This window comes from Podarcis vaucheri, assembly GCF_965113315.1.
Source record: "Podarcis vaucheri genome assembly, chromosome: 2".
NCBI classification, from domain to species: Eukaryota; Metazoa; Chordata; class Lepidosauria; order Squamata; family Lacertidae; genus Podarcis; species Podarcis vaucheri.
The window spans coordinates 6,210,909-6,226,068 of NC_138760.1; the positions used below are offsets into that span (position 1 = coordinate 6,210,909).

General features: G+C 46.3%; 1 protein-coding gene across 1 annotated transcript in view; it reads left to right on the top strand.

Annotated features, from left to right (window-relative positions):
- Nucleotides 1-15,160, top strand: part of NCKAP5L (NCK associated protein 5 like) — a 44,805-nt gene that overhangs the window by 3,298 nt on the left and 26,347 nt on the right. The window lies entirely within an intron of this gene.

A 15,160-nucleotide genomic window follows, 5' to 3' on the forward strand; every position in this document is an offset into this window, starting at 1 on the left:
TAGTCCATTTGCCTAGGCCAGAGCTTTCCAAACTTTTCATGTTGGAGACACACTATTTAGACACAGTAATTCAGTTTTACTAGCAAACCAGAGGTTAAACTAACCCTTTTCCAGCTCTGGGAGCATTTGCGTGACACACCTTGTAGCTATGCCACATCTAGTGGAGATGCATCTTATGGCAACTTGAAGTAGGGTCTTTTCCATGGTGGCCCCTACTTAAATATTTATGCAGACATATCCAGCCCCTGATTCTTGGTACTGACTTTGCTGAGCTGTGGATATTTTGTCTTATGTTTTTTTCTTATTTTACTGTATTGGTTTTCTTTCTTTCTTTCTTTCTTTCTTTCTTTCTTTCTTTTTTTTGCTTTGTTGCGTTTCACGATAAAATAATAAATAGATACTATTGAATGCTTTCCCCTCACATGTCCTTCCCTCTTAAGAAGCAATTACTCTGACTTTTTATTGAGTGTAAGTTTGTACATGTAGTTGATGTAGTTGTGCATGAATGGACTTGCAGAATTCCTGATAAAGGGTGTATTGTGTTGACCACCCATACAGACATGTTGTCTGTGCTCCTTTGCAAACTGAGCATTGGGTATAAGCATGGACAAGAGCCATCACAACCCATACTGAGCATAAAAGTCAAGTCACTGGGATATTGACCTGCTGCCGCCTCCCTATGAAACTGTGTTTGGGAAAAGAGAAAAAAGATGCCTATCCAAAATATTCCAGCATTATGTGGGTTCTCTCCTGCACTGTTCATTGCCTAGTGCTGCTGGTATTTCAGACAGTCCCAAGTGTAAGGCTGTCACTTGTATGTACACAGGAAATCCTGACAAGGAAATCTGTCTAAAGCAGAGCTTCTCAACTGGTGGTCTTTGGATCCCAGAGGGTCCGCATAACCCACTGGGGGAGGGGAGGTCTGTGGCATCATTCACATAATGAGAAATACCTCAGAGGTATAAAAAATTTCAAAAGTAGGGGGTACATGGTTTGGCTTTTGAAAAACAGGGGATCTGCTGTACTTAGCTGATTGGGAAGCACTAGTCTAAAGTAAAGCTTGGGTACCTGTGACTCTCCAGATATTGTTGGACTCCAATTCCCATCAGCCCTAGCCAGCATGACAAGTGGTCAAGGGTGATGGGAGTTGTAGTCCAAATATCATTGGGAGGGCCACAGGTTCTTCCTGGCCATGATGTAGAGCATCATCTTCGGCTGATGATGGGAGTCACAGTTCAGCAACAGCTGGAGGGCCAAAGGTTTCCAACACCTGGGCCTGGGGGAAGCAGGACAGTGGGGGGGGGATGGGTGTCTGGTAAGAGCATAATTTAGGGATGGTGAAGGGGACCAAGGTGGTGAATGTTGTTGTTGGTAGTGAGAAATCTTAACAGGACAGCCATTTCAGGACTCAAAAAGGCATTGGCTATCTTTTACAGCTACATGCCCATGGAAAGGACAGGAGGTGCCTCTGGAGAGAATCTGTGGCAGTTTAAACTTCTCCTTTCTTTCATTTACTGCGGAAATATTGGAGAAGGAAGCTTCTAACATAGTGCCTGATCTTTTCACATAATGTGGGACAGGCGACCCAAATTCTGAGGGCGTTTTCAGAGGAGTCTACCTTTTCTGCTTGTACCAACCTGCCTATTTAGGGTGTGGGCTCAGCACCCTAAATACACTCTAGAGAGTCTTGCTTCGGGTGACAGTCAGTGTCAAGACCTCTAGATTGTTTCTGCAGCCCTGGGAAAGAGAGTGCTTTTATTTCATCTTCCAAGAGGATCTTGGCTTTTCTCAGGCATCCGTTGAGCCAGATAAAGCGGCGGCATCCCAGCCGCTGAATCTGATGCCTTAAGCCATGACCTCCTTTTGTCTCTGACATCTGTCGGAGGCTGAAGTAGCCCCCATCAGTTCCCCATCAGTTTCTGACTCCGCAGGCAGTTCCCTTCAGGGATGATAGCAACCTGCCTGTACTCTTGCAGTAGCACTCAGTTCATGGCGGTTGCACTCCCAAACATTCACTGCATCAACAGTGCCAGAGTTGACACAGTTTGTGCCTGCCACTCATCCCTGGAAATGTTTGAAGAGGAACAGCACCTGAGAGAGACATCTGTTTACACCACTTCCTTGTCGTTGCAACCGAAACAGGTTCCAGGGGCATAGATAGGCTCATCTTCTCTGAGAGAAGAGACCAGGAATCCTGGCTCCCAATAATGGCGTTGTTTTCTCCCCTCACTTCCAACACCATCCATGTTATTGCAGCAGGTGTCTGTACAGGTAGGTTTCTTACAAATTAATCCACTATATCACTTTTCATGTAAAAACAAAAACAAAAAAGTTACAGAACCTTCTTGTCTTTACAATTAGGCTGCTGAATTCAGCTGGCCATCCATCCATGTGGCAGAAAGAGGTGGGTAGAGACCTGACAATAGGAGAATGGATTAAATCTTGCAAGTGCTGGTACTATTTTTAAAATGCTCCTAGGTAAAAAAATAAAGCTCTTAGCTCGGAAGCCAGGCTTGTAGGGAGAGAGTGTGTAGCATATCCCTTTCCTTGGTTTGCAAGATTTCTACCCCCTGGGAGGCTGTAGTATTTGGTTTTGTGCACACAGTATAGTTTTTACAGAGAGTTGTATTCTGAAGTGTGAAAAATACGCAGAGAAAGTTGCAAGTTGTACAGTCTGTCCTATCCTCGTGGGATTTTTTTCTTCCTGATTTCTCTGTGCCTGAGCAGCAAATTTGAGTCCAGGTGTTAAGACCCTCCAAGCTGATCATTTTTTCTAGAGCCCCTCACTGTTCTCTTTTAGCCATTTAATAACACTGAATTCTGTTGCCTGATGCTCTCCTATGCTGGAATATGGGAGATGGATGTAATGTCTATATGAGAAAGAGATGTAATATCTTTGGTGGAAATGGAAACTGGTGGATCGCTGGACATGCTATTCCATTTGTTAATAGCTGTTCATGTGGCAGGGCAGAATGCTTGAGAAGTGTGTAAGGGCAAAAATACCCCCCCCCCTTGGAGAAATGTTCCCTGTCTTTTTCCATGAGTTGCTAATCTGGGCATGGCTTCTGATAGGAAGGAGCTTGAGTCCAGAGCAGTGACTCCTGTGGAGACACAAGGCAGCCCCCTCCAGGGTGTGTGTGTTGCGTTTCTGCACTGGGATGCGGCAGGATGTGCAAATCCAAGCAGAAGCTGAGTGGAAGGAGGCAAGGTCCAGAGCACAGACATGCAATAAGCAACTTCCTCTGTGGGCAACTTCCTCTGTAGGGCTTTCATGTATTTAATGAACTCATCGGTTTGGGACTTGCAGGTCTCCAGATCTCATGGAGACTGGGTAACTAGTGCCTTCCTGCAGCTACAATTTAAGCTGGGCTCTTGTTTGGCCAGATCCACCTTTGAGCCCTGCCTGTGTAGCCTTGGGCTGCGTGCAGAATGCTAAAATCCAAAGCGCTCTTCAAAGCCATCGCCAGCCACTTTGCCGCTGACCATCTCATAAAATGACAGAAGCCAGGATGAGGGAGGGAGCAATTCTGCACCCCCCTTTGGGTTAGGTCCCTGGGACTTGGGTACCCCACTTCCTTTCTAGCTCCGTAATCCTGATTCCCTCTGAAGCTGTTGGGGGACAGGACGGAAAGGGGGCACTCTCTCCTTTCATGCCATTGTTTTGTGCACAATTACGGACTTTCCTTTTCCTCACAGACAGCATCTCACTTCCCCAGGTCTGCTGTTGATGTGGTGCCATTTCCTGCCATTGCTGCAGGGTGGGATGGGGGGGGGGAAGGGGGGAGTGTTGGAACAACAAGAGAGTAAAACTCTGGGGCCAAGTTAATGAAAGCTGGAGGAGGGGCTGGCTGGAATGGACAGCCAGGACTGCAGCAGCCAGACTCTCTGCTCCACCCAGCGCAGGCAAAAAGGAAAAGTTGCAATCCTCCATGGTGAATTTCAAACACAAGCAGTGCCACAATTCAAGCCTGCACCTCTCTGCAGTGCAACACCACATGGTAGTATGGCGGGCTTAGCAAACTACTTTCCCAACAAGTTAACTTTTTAAGTATTATTGTGGCGCCTGAGGTGCTGCCTGCAGGAATAGTGTCTCTTTGGTGTGTGGGGAGGGGAGAACCTCCCCACACACCAAATTTACAGCAGTTGGCAATCGAGAGCCAGTGTGGTGTAGTGGTTAAGAGTGGTAGTCATGTAATCTGGGGAACCAGGTTCGCGTCTCCACTCCTCCACATGCAGCTGCTGGGTGACCTTGGGCCAGTCACACTTCTCTGAAGCCTCTCAGCCCCACTTACCTCACAGAGTGTTTGTTGTGGAGGAGGAAGGGAAAGGAGACTGTTAGCCGCTTTGAGACTCCTGAAGGGGAGTGAAAGTCGGGATATCAAATCCAAACTCATCTTCATCCAAACTCTTCTTCTGTGCTCTGGGACTTGGGTGGTAAGTACAAGAAGGTATATGATGTTTGTGGAGGGTTTAGCTGCACCCCAATTAGTCCTTTTTACAGAGTCTTGCTACATGGATTTTTGCTTTGTCCTTGAGATCCGATTACCACTTTCCTGGAAGGTTCAGTGAAGTTACCTTGATTCTTTGTGGGAGGGGAAGAGGGATAGAGACGGCCTTCTCTCTGCAACATGGTGTGCCTTTGGCCTTTGTGCTTCAAAAGGGAACTGAAACAGTCATTCAAAGCAACTCCATGTGCCAGTGCTTTGTGGTAAATGGTTAGCGGATCTGCCGTTGGCCACTAGAGAGCAGTTCCAAAATATTAAAACATAACTTTAATTAAAGCAGCCTTTGTGATATTTCACTTACAGGTGTCAATACAGTGTTATAGTATGCTGATGAAACAGAAAGTTATATGAGGTAGTCATCATAAGCAGTTATGGATCAGAAGCAATCATTATTTTGAGTTTACTTAGAAGGCCTGTGACCTCCTTGCACAGGCATCTTAAGCCACAAGTTAAGAAATGCTGATTTGGAGGGCACCGTCTTAGCTCCCCCCATGTCAGTGAGCATGCATGCACAAAGGATCCTGCCCTGGGCTGGGAGTTAATGACCTCCAGTTCCTTGGCAGCCTTGACACCGAGGAGCCTTGCAAATGCTCTCGGCGGTTTTCCTTTACTTACGTAATGGGCAGCCTGGGGAGAAAGCTCTGGGATGTGTGCTGTCTTAACAGGAGGGGTATGTATGTCGGCTGTTAAAAACCTTGACAGAATCTGAACAGTTGGGTGGGGTGAGGAGGGTGAACGAAGGACAAGCTGGGAGAAATCTGCAGGGCAGGACGCAAAGTGCAGCTGGCCTGGGCATGTAGACACTGGCGAGGAGGATGTTGCAAACATCAAGGCCAGGATTGCAGGAGTGTGACAGTTACTCTGCATCTGTGCTGAAGTTGTGCTGGGTATCATGCAGAAGTAACAATGGCTGGAATAATAATAATAATAATAATAATAATAATAATAATGGTGCCCCGCTCATCTGACTGGGGCACACACCCCTTCTGTCCCTGCAGTTCTGTCCCTGCAGCTCCAGTTCCCATCAGTTGGTCCCACTAGTGCAGGAACGGGGTACCTGTAGGCTTCCAGATGTTCCCGGATTACAGCTTCCACCATCCCTGGACATGCTGGTTGGAGCTGATGAGAATTGTAGTTTAACAGCATCTAGAAGGCCACACATTTTTCTCCTGTGCTCTAATGTGACCAAGAAACAAATTAGGATGTAGCTATTTGAATAAGAGCTGGGTGTTTTGTTTTTTTTAAATTAAATGATGGATGTTGCAATTGGTAAACCATAGGGATGGATCATAGCCTTTTGCTTTGCATGAGAAAGGTCCCAGGTTCAGTCTCCAGGTAGACCCAGAAGAGACTTCTGTCTAAAACCTAGAAAGCTGCTGCCATTTGGTGTGTAGACAGACTGTTGGTCCATTGAGCTTAGTTACAGAGCAGCTTCCGGATCTCCACCTGCCAACCCCAGAACACTCTCTTCCTGTTACGATGATGGACAATTTCCTAGGTGCAATTGCTTCTATAGCATGTTTCAGTGTACACGGTGCTTTTTTCTTGGATCTTGGCACATAGGTCACTGCTGTGCCTGTTTCCCCCTGTGTGGAACGATATGAAAGAAAATCCACCCAAGGGTAAAAAATGTGGTCTAAACCACCATTTAAATCCATCTCAGCCCAAAGAAGAGAACTCACTCTGAAACTTATTTATAGATGGTACCCAACACCATGCAAGGAACCTCATCTAAATGCTGGAGAGGCTGCATTTCCACAGACACATACCTCCACATGCATGCTCCAAAATTAAATCCTTTTGGATATTAGGGCTGTAGGAAATCTGCAAAATAACAAAACTAGCTATAGAAGCAACTGGCCTGCTCAGTGGTTGTGAGACTAAAACGGAGTGGGTGGAAGTGTGCATCACGCTAAGCTCCTTGGATACAGGGTGGGGAAAGTATTCAAGTTGGAAAACAAAACAGCAAGGGTGGGAATAAGAAACTGAAATAATGTTAGCATAGATGACTTCTCCCTTGGCAAGCATCTGCAACAAATTCAGTAAGGTAGCAAAATGGGGCTTGAGAGTCAGGCTCCATTGACAGAGTGGTTTGTTCCATTTACCCAACGTTTCCCTAACAGTTAATTTCTGAATTATTTTTGAGCTTGTTGGAAAACCAGTGGAATATGTTAGCACCCATTTTCGTGTTGATTCCAGAAACAATGTGTTTGCAGCTCCCTTTCCCTGAAAAACTGTGGGAGTAAAGTGATGAAATTTGGGGCAGCGCGCCAGCGTACAGTGCTTAACTGCTGTTTTCATTCAGCAGTCATGGAGAAACAGAAGCACACATGTGCAGAAAGGGTGGGAGAGAGCAACATTGGCTAGTGGTGCGTGTCATTGTGTCACAATGCACCCCCCTGGTGCGAATGAAATTTAGCTGGTTTATCAGTCAGAAAGTCATGGTTCCATAAGACAACAGGTACTGCAGGGTGAAAGCCACATTAGAAAATCCAACACAAGTCCTAGCAATATAATCTGAAGAACTAATGCAATATTCCCCACATCTGAATTCACCCTGAGTGTTGGGATGAGATACTAATTCAGAATTCTCTTTTGCATATAACTTTCTGTTGGGCTTGGGCAAGCCACTGTTTTCTCATTCTCCAGCCCTACAGTACAGGGATAACATTGGCCTGCACTACAGGGGTGTCGTAAGGATTGCTGAAATAAGATGCTGTATGTTGAGGCCGCTCAAAATAGCTAACACCAGGCTCATCTCTTTTTCGTTGCATTCTTAGCCATGACTATCAAAAGTGGGGGTGGACTTTTTGGGGAGAATAAAAGGGAGTAGCTTTCTGTGTACAGTGGTACCTCGGGTTAAGAACTTAATTCGTTCTGGAGGTCTGTTCTTAACCTGAAACAGTTCTTAACCTGAGGTACCACTTTAGCTAATGGGGCCTGCCGCCGCACCACCACCAGCACACGATTTCTGTTCTCATCCTGAAGCAAAGTTCTTAATCCAAAGTACTATTTCTGGGTTAACGGAGTCTGTAACCTGAAGCGTCTCTAACCTGAAGTGTCTGTAACCCGAGGTACCACTGTATTGAAATAATAATAAAGTGTGTACCCCCCACCCCACCCCACCCCCACACACTGACCCTTCCAGCTTCCCCCTTCTTGCTTCACACGCAGACATGCTGTGGTGACCAGTTGCAGCTATAAATAAACGGCCATATCCTTGCCTGCGGCTCTGCTGCTATTTTTGCTGCTGCTGCTGCTCTTGTTGTGTCTGGGTATTCAGAAGTTGGTGACAGATGCTTTTTGTTTTATTCCGCATCCTGACACAACCTCTCCAGTTTGAGCAGTTTGCAGGATGGGGGGGGGGGGAGTGGAGACCAGGTCTCTCTCTTAGCTTTGTGTACTTGGGACTCCTCCTTGAGGATAAGTACAGCTGTATTGTTTTTAAATCAACTTCCTGCTGCAGACTGTTCCAAAAGATGTAATGCTGACATCCTGGTTGAGTTTCTTAAAGCTTTCTTTCTTTCCTCCTGAACAAGTTGAATGATTCTCTTGTATCTTGGCCAAATTCTTGTTTTGGGCCCCATAAATGGCCACCTTAGGCTTTCAGTTTAGGTATGCGATCTCTTCCTTCTTAAAGCGTTCTCCTGAATAGGTGCTTTGTTGCTTCCTCTGAAGAGGACTGGCTTTTGCCTCAGGATGACACGTTGGACGAAAGCTCAATCTCTGGAGTGCAACAGAAAACCTGGTCTTCGCGTAAATTTGTGGAATGTCTTGCTGCAGGATGTTGTGATAGCCGGGTAACCAAAATGGTTTGGATGAATGTATTGCAGTTATAAGCAGAGAGTATGGTTACACATAAAGAGCGCTTGAGCACTTGCCTTGCGAGATCTGAGTGGCTGCTGTCTGTCTGCAGGAAGGGGGAGAGCTGCTGAGCTAGGTGGAATGCTGGTCTGACTCAGCACGGCAATTCTTATCTCGTTGGAACTATCTTGAGTAATGGATTTTTCACTGCAAGAGACAAGACAGCCTTAAGCAGAAGGCTGATGTATGCATGGCAGAAGTGGAGCTTAGCGTGTGTGTACAGAAAACATATTCGTGATTCACACCAAGACATGTCAGGATGTGAAATGACATGAGAGAATTATTTGTGCCCTCGGGGACCTCACTGGGTACTGTCTGACGTTGGTGGTGCATCCACCCTTTCAACAGAACAAACGAGATTCCTGGTTTTGGAGGCGGGGGGTGGAAGAGGGAAGCCATCAGTTCTTCAACGAACTCAAAGCGATCTGGTTCACATATCATGCAAAGCCAAACCATTGCCTAGCATGAATTTGTTCCTCCTTGGCCGTTCTGCCGCTGCTCAGAGCTAAGCCATAGTTTGGGTCAGTGTGCCTCTGAATCCAGGCTCGTGGTTTAGCTCTTTCCAGACTAACGATAACCTGCAGCCAAGATTTGTCGTCTGGCTTATGGCTCAGTGGTACATAGAGAAAGCTAAACCATGAGAAGCTAAGCTAAGCTGTGACTTAGCTTAGCGCAGTAGCAGCCGACCAACCAGAGAGGAACAAATTCCTCTCCCAGAGCTGCCTTGTTTGCTCTAAGAGCCATGGTGTAGCTCATCATGATGTGCAAACCAGGCTATGGTGTGCTTAGTGGGATGGGATGGGGGACACCCACATCCACATTATTGTAGTGTTGCTATAAACAATATCTGAGAATTCTGCCCAGACGCCATTGCCGAAGGACGAATCCCTGCTTTGTCCATAGGGAACCCTACATTATTGCGATCAAAGTGTAGAGTTGCCTTGGTGAAATGTGTAGAAACCAATTTTATATTGCTTTTACAATAGCGGATTTATAGAACATGCAGTAAAGGTTGATAATGAATGGCAGTGTCTGCTAAACCCTCAAAAGTGGTCCAATGCAAGGGTTTCCTAGCTCCCCCAGCCCCGTTTCCCTCCGTGTGTGAGAAGCGGCCTTGCTTTCTTGCTTGCCTATTGCATTTATATCCCAATATTCCTCCAAGAAACTCAAGGCGTCCTGCATGGTTCTCCTTCTGTCCAATTTATTGTTACAACAACCCTGTGCAGTAGGTTAGACTGAGAGACAGTGGCAGGCCCAAAGTCTCCCAGGGAGCTTATGGCTGAGTGAGGTCCAGAACCCCAGTCTCCCAGGTCTTAGTCCAACACTCTAACCGCTATGCAACACTGCCTAGATATATTTACACATACATGTATACTTCTCCTCCATGTGAGGGGGCATCCTGAGCCAATCGGAATCCCTGCTTGTGTGAAGCAACAAATTGGTATGCACATAGCTCTGCTTTTCACATGCACCCATCAGGGTGAAGCTGCCAGGCGTGGCCGCTGGGTTGGTTGAGGGCAGGGCCAGCCTGCACAGCCCCTGTGATGCCCTCAATGCTTTTTGAAGGTGAAAGGTGTTTGTGAACTTGAGTCCACAAGAGTTTGTGCCATTACAAGTTTTCTTGGCCACAAATTTCTTTGTTTTAGTTGCAACAGACCGACATGGCAACCTCTCCAGACAGGGAATCCTATCAATTGCGTGCGCATGCACGTGCACACACACACACCCTACCCTGATACATTTCTCACGGCTTTCCTTCTGTCACCCTATTCCTCCATTATTCTAATTCTAGTTTATTACAGTTGAAATAATCTGGGTTAGTTATTTATATAATATTGATAATTCCTCATTTGCATAGCATGTTTTTCAGGGGCCAGTGTGATGGAGTCAAAATCTTTGAGCTCAGCCCCATCACTGCACAGGGTAGCTTTTTTTTAGTTTCAAAACTTACTTTTAGTTTCTTGTATTTGAGGCACCTGGTTTTTTTAAAGTTTCTCTTGTCTTTTTTTAGCTGCATTTCTGTCCTCCATTTTCTCTCTCTCTCTCTCTCTCCCTCTCTTTCCCCCCACATAGGATAACAGATGTCCTCCTTTCTCACCATGAGTTTCAGCTTTTGGCCTGGAAAGTGTTTGAGGGTTATAAACTCTGAATCATGCTCAAAGCAGCAAACTCATCTGGTTCCAATTATCCCGCCGCTGCTCCTCTCCACTTTTGCCGTTCTGCATGTTTTCCCTAAACCATCTGATTCGGTGGGACACACCCGAAAGCAGGAGTGCCAGAGGCACCTTGTGAATCGGGACTTTGTGAGGAGGGAAAATAAATAAACAAACCAAGATGCAGGCCAGAAGGATGGCAGCTTCCTGCAACTGGCTTCCCAGGAGGTGCATCACAGAATGCTTCTATGTGAAGGCAGGGGAAGGGGCAGAACTGGGCAGCGTCTCTTCCACATGCTTGGGAGACTGACTTGGGTGGAGAGGTCCATGGTGGTTTTCTCTGCATGTCAGGAATAGGAAACCTGTGGGACTCGGACTCTCACCGCCGCTGAATGTTGTTCCACACTGGCTGGGCTTTATTTCACCCGGGTCAAAGGCCCAGTTTGGCACACCCCCATGTGCATTTGTGTACACACACAGACACACACACACACAGGTTGGGAGCCTCAGTGGTGCCCCTCTGAAGGTCTCACCCAGAGCAAAAAACCCACCTACCCGTTCCGTAGCTGCGGCACTTGATGGGAGTTGGGAGCCCAGCAATGCCTGGAGGGCCATAGGGCACCCCACCCCTCTTCAAAGAGCTGTGCAAAACTTAGCACAAACTATTCCAGCTGCTCTGTCGCTGCATCTAAGCCTCATCTAGCGTGACCCTCCCTTATCTTTATTTCTTGGCTCTCTGGCTTATGCTACACAGTTTGAAGGGGACTGACACACCTTCCAGACACTGCTGCTGCTGCTGCTGCTGCTTTGGCGATCACTCATAGCTGAGTAAGATTGTCTTCCATAAACAATGAGTCCGTAAGTGACTGTGGAGGCCAATTCTGGATCCACACGTCCTTCCACAGTGGGGACATTGGTTTCCGGGCAGGAGTTGATCACGGTGTGGATTTGTCAAGCATGCCTTCCTCTTAGCGTGTTTCTCCCTTGCGTCCTGAGTTTGAGCGTCTTCAAAGCCCATGACACCTTGGGCAAAGGCTGTTCTCCAGTTGGAGCGCTCGCAGGCCAGTGTTTCCCAGTTGTCGGTGTTTATACTACATTTTTAAAGATTTGCCTTGAGACAGTGTTTAAACCTCTCTTGTTGACCAACAGCGTTACACTTTCCATTTTTAAGTTCGGAATAGAGTCCAACCACAGCATCAATGACTTGTCCAAGGGTTGTCTGTGAAACTGTAGGCAGACCAGGAGCTTCCTGCTCCTTACAGGTTGTCTGTGATCCTGAGGGTGATGGAGGATCTGTGTCCAACTGCAGGACACTTTCCCTCTCTCTTTGGTGTGGCTGGTGCACTAATACGCCTCCGCAGCCTTTGGCTTATAAAAACAGACAAGCCAGCCCACAGTTTTGAATTAACATGACATTGGGGGAATAAATGCAATTGCAACAGTGGAAAATCAATGTAAAATCTCCCAAGGGGTCCCTGTGGCAAAATAATATTGCTTGTGTCTTTGTTCTTCACGCACTATTTCCAGACACAATTTCTGTGTGTGTTCTGAGTTTCCCCTGCATGCCTGAGGAGCTTTCCTCCTTCCTGGTGCAAGGAGAAGGAGCAGCTGTGGCTTTCTTCTAGTCCAGTGGCTTTCCTAGAGCTGTGTGTTCAGGAAGCCCTGGGGCTTGTAAGCAGCTTTCCTGAGGAGATGAGGAAAGCTTGCCCCAGTGAGTGACATTTTGCACCTAGCTTTTGACCACTTGCGACCAACCAAGCAAAGATGCCTGGGGGCCAGGATGGTGCCCGACATCTCCACCACCTGGAGGCGCATGCCTGGGGATCAGAGGATCCGGAGTGTTTTCACATACTACTACTCCATCCTGTAGAATTCTGTCAGTTATATTCTATCTGCACAATCGGAATGAATTTCTGGAACCAAAATGCTTTTTCTGTGCAGCCTGAGCAGGAGCAGTTACCACTAAGACAAAGAGCTGGAATTGGCCAATATAGATGTAGACCTGGGTCAAGTTTGACCTATCTTCTTTAAGTTCTCAAAGTTCTTAACCTAGCTCAAGGTTGTCATCTGAACTAGCCAGGTGTTTATCTGATAATCAATCACAGCCAATCCATCCTTTGAAAAACAAGACACTAGAGCCATCTTGCCCAAAAATGGCAACTAGACATTCCATTTTGGCAACTGCAACCTTGGTTCAAGGAACTATTTGGTGCCTAGCTTATATATCTGTGAGTTTCTAACACTCTACCACCTTTTTAGCAGCAAACTTTCCTTGAGCGCTTGGTAGCACACAGCTCAGTGGCAGGCAAACCAGTGTGAAAAGGATGCCTTGAAAGTAAAGGAGGTTTTTTAAAACCAGTGTATTCGTCTTTTTGCCAAGGGGTGAGGCGTGGGAAGGTCAGCTGCTCATCTTGGCAAACTGAAACTTCAGGGGACAGCCTTGGCTTTCATACCAGACACAGACTTGTAACCATCTGTGAGCTTTAAAACAAATATTAGAGAATAATAATAATAATAATAATAATAATAATAATAATAATAATAATAATAATTTATTTATACCCCGCCCATCTGGCTGGGCTTCCCCAGCCACTCTGGGCGGCTTCCAAAAGAATATTAAAATACTATAATACATCAAACATTAAAAGCTTCCCGAAACAGGGCTGCCTTCAGATGTCTTCTAAAAGCCTGGTAGTTGTTGTTCTCTTTGACATCTGGTGGGAGGGTGTTCCACAGGGAAGGCGCCACTACCGAGAAGGCCCTCTGCCTGGTTCCCTGTAACTTGGCTTCTCACAGTGAGGGAACTGCCAGAAGGCCCTCGGTGCTGGACCTCAGTGTCTGGGTAGAACGATGGGGGTGGAGACGCTCCTTCAGATATTCAGAATTCATATTCAGAGAACAATAAAGAAGCAACAACAGATTAGGTAAGCATTGTTTGATTGTTGTAACCTTGTAGCTTGAGCTTCCAACTTTGCACTGATCTTTACGAGAACTGATGTACTTCTCTGAAGACAAACCCTCATTTGATAGTTAAGTTCTTGAGGGGGGAGATTGACACCAGAGCTTTAATGCAGGTGTGGGGGATCCTTCGGCCCACCAGCTGTTGCTGAAATTCAACTCCCAACAGCCCCAGCAAGCATGAGTAATGGAAGAGAGGATTTTCCCTCTGGGTGATGGGGACTCTAGTTCATTTTAAAATGCATTGTTGGACAATACCTTCATTAGAAGCAACCAAAATGTCACAAGCGAGCTTTCAAGTTATCCAGAACTCTTCATCAGGTTGGATGATAAAAGAAGAGACATGGTGAGGGAGTAAAGAGTTGCCTTGATGTTGGCAGCCATGAAGTCTGCGGTTGGCCACAGTGTTAAAGATGGAGGAGAGAGCAGCCTCAATTGGATTAAGCTTAACTAGGTGTTGTTAGGCAGGTTGCATCTAAGACAAAGAAATACACAGTGGCCCCCACTTGTGAAATATGAAATGCAATGGTTACTCAGATCTGTCTCCTACCTTAAACAAAACGCATAGGTTCCTTCTTGGGTAGAGAACAGAAGTAAAGAGAAACAGGCAGTTTTTATATTTGCAAAGCAGGAGATTAATTTTAGGTGGTGTAAAAATGTTGCAGAAAAGCCAAATTTGGGCTCAGAGGGAATTAAAATGTCTGATGTCAGATATTCTGGTACCCCAGGCAACATCAAGGGAAATCAAAGAAAGCAGTAACAGCAATGCAGACCAGTCCACCTATGACCACATAGCAGTAGACGTTAGAAGACTGATCAGTACCAGAGGATTTCTGTCCGCTGGGAGTGTAGAAAACCTGGTTTTCACAACTCCCATCCTTACAGTTACCTTCCCCCCTCTTCTTTCAGCTCTGTGTTTGGTCTAGCAACCAAAATCCTCCTCAAGCAGCTGGATTGGGTCCCTGCTGATCCCTGCCTTAAAAGAATGTAATCTTGTGTGTGCTCTGTTAATGATTCGGCAGGGTGGGAGCAGACCACACCTGCAGTACTGTACAATGCTAAGCAGTTTTCCTCAGAAATTGCACTGAATTCGTGGGGCTTCCTCCCCTTTAAGTATGCTTAGGATTTCCACCTTAGAAATCTATCCCCTTTTCAAGGAAAGTTTTTAATAACTGATAGTGAAAAAAGGGCAAATATATGAGCAGATTATGTCTTGAAAATACGGGATTCTTATTTGAGCAGGGCGATCTCACTCCAGATTATTTTTTAGCGGTTGCTGTTTATTTGATGGTGAGGCTGAATCTGCTTCGCAGTACGTTTTTCTGTTTGAAGGTCCAGATGCAGCCTGGGACATGGACCCAAAATATAACCTTAAGGTTATATTTCACTGGTACCCTGAGTGAATGTAGCAATCTCCTGCCATTAACCAGGGAGAGGGGGCTTTTGGGATGCTCCCCATCATGATATAGGGGCCAATTTGTTATCTATGGCCATGTTGAATGTTGTCATTAGGCACCCAAGGCGCAGACCTCAGAGGGGCTGAGTGCTGACTGACCTTCCAGGGACACAGCTTTGCACTTAATAGAACCACAGAACTGTAGAGTCGGAAGGGACAACAAGGGTCATCTAGTCCAACCCCCTGCAATGCAGGAATCTTAAGCAAAACTACATCCTACATTA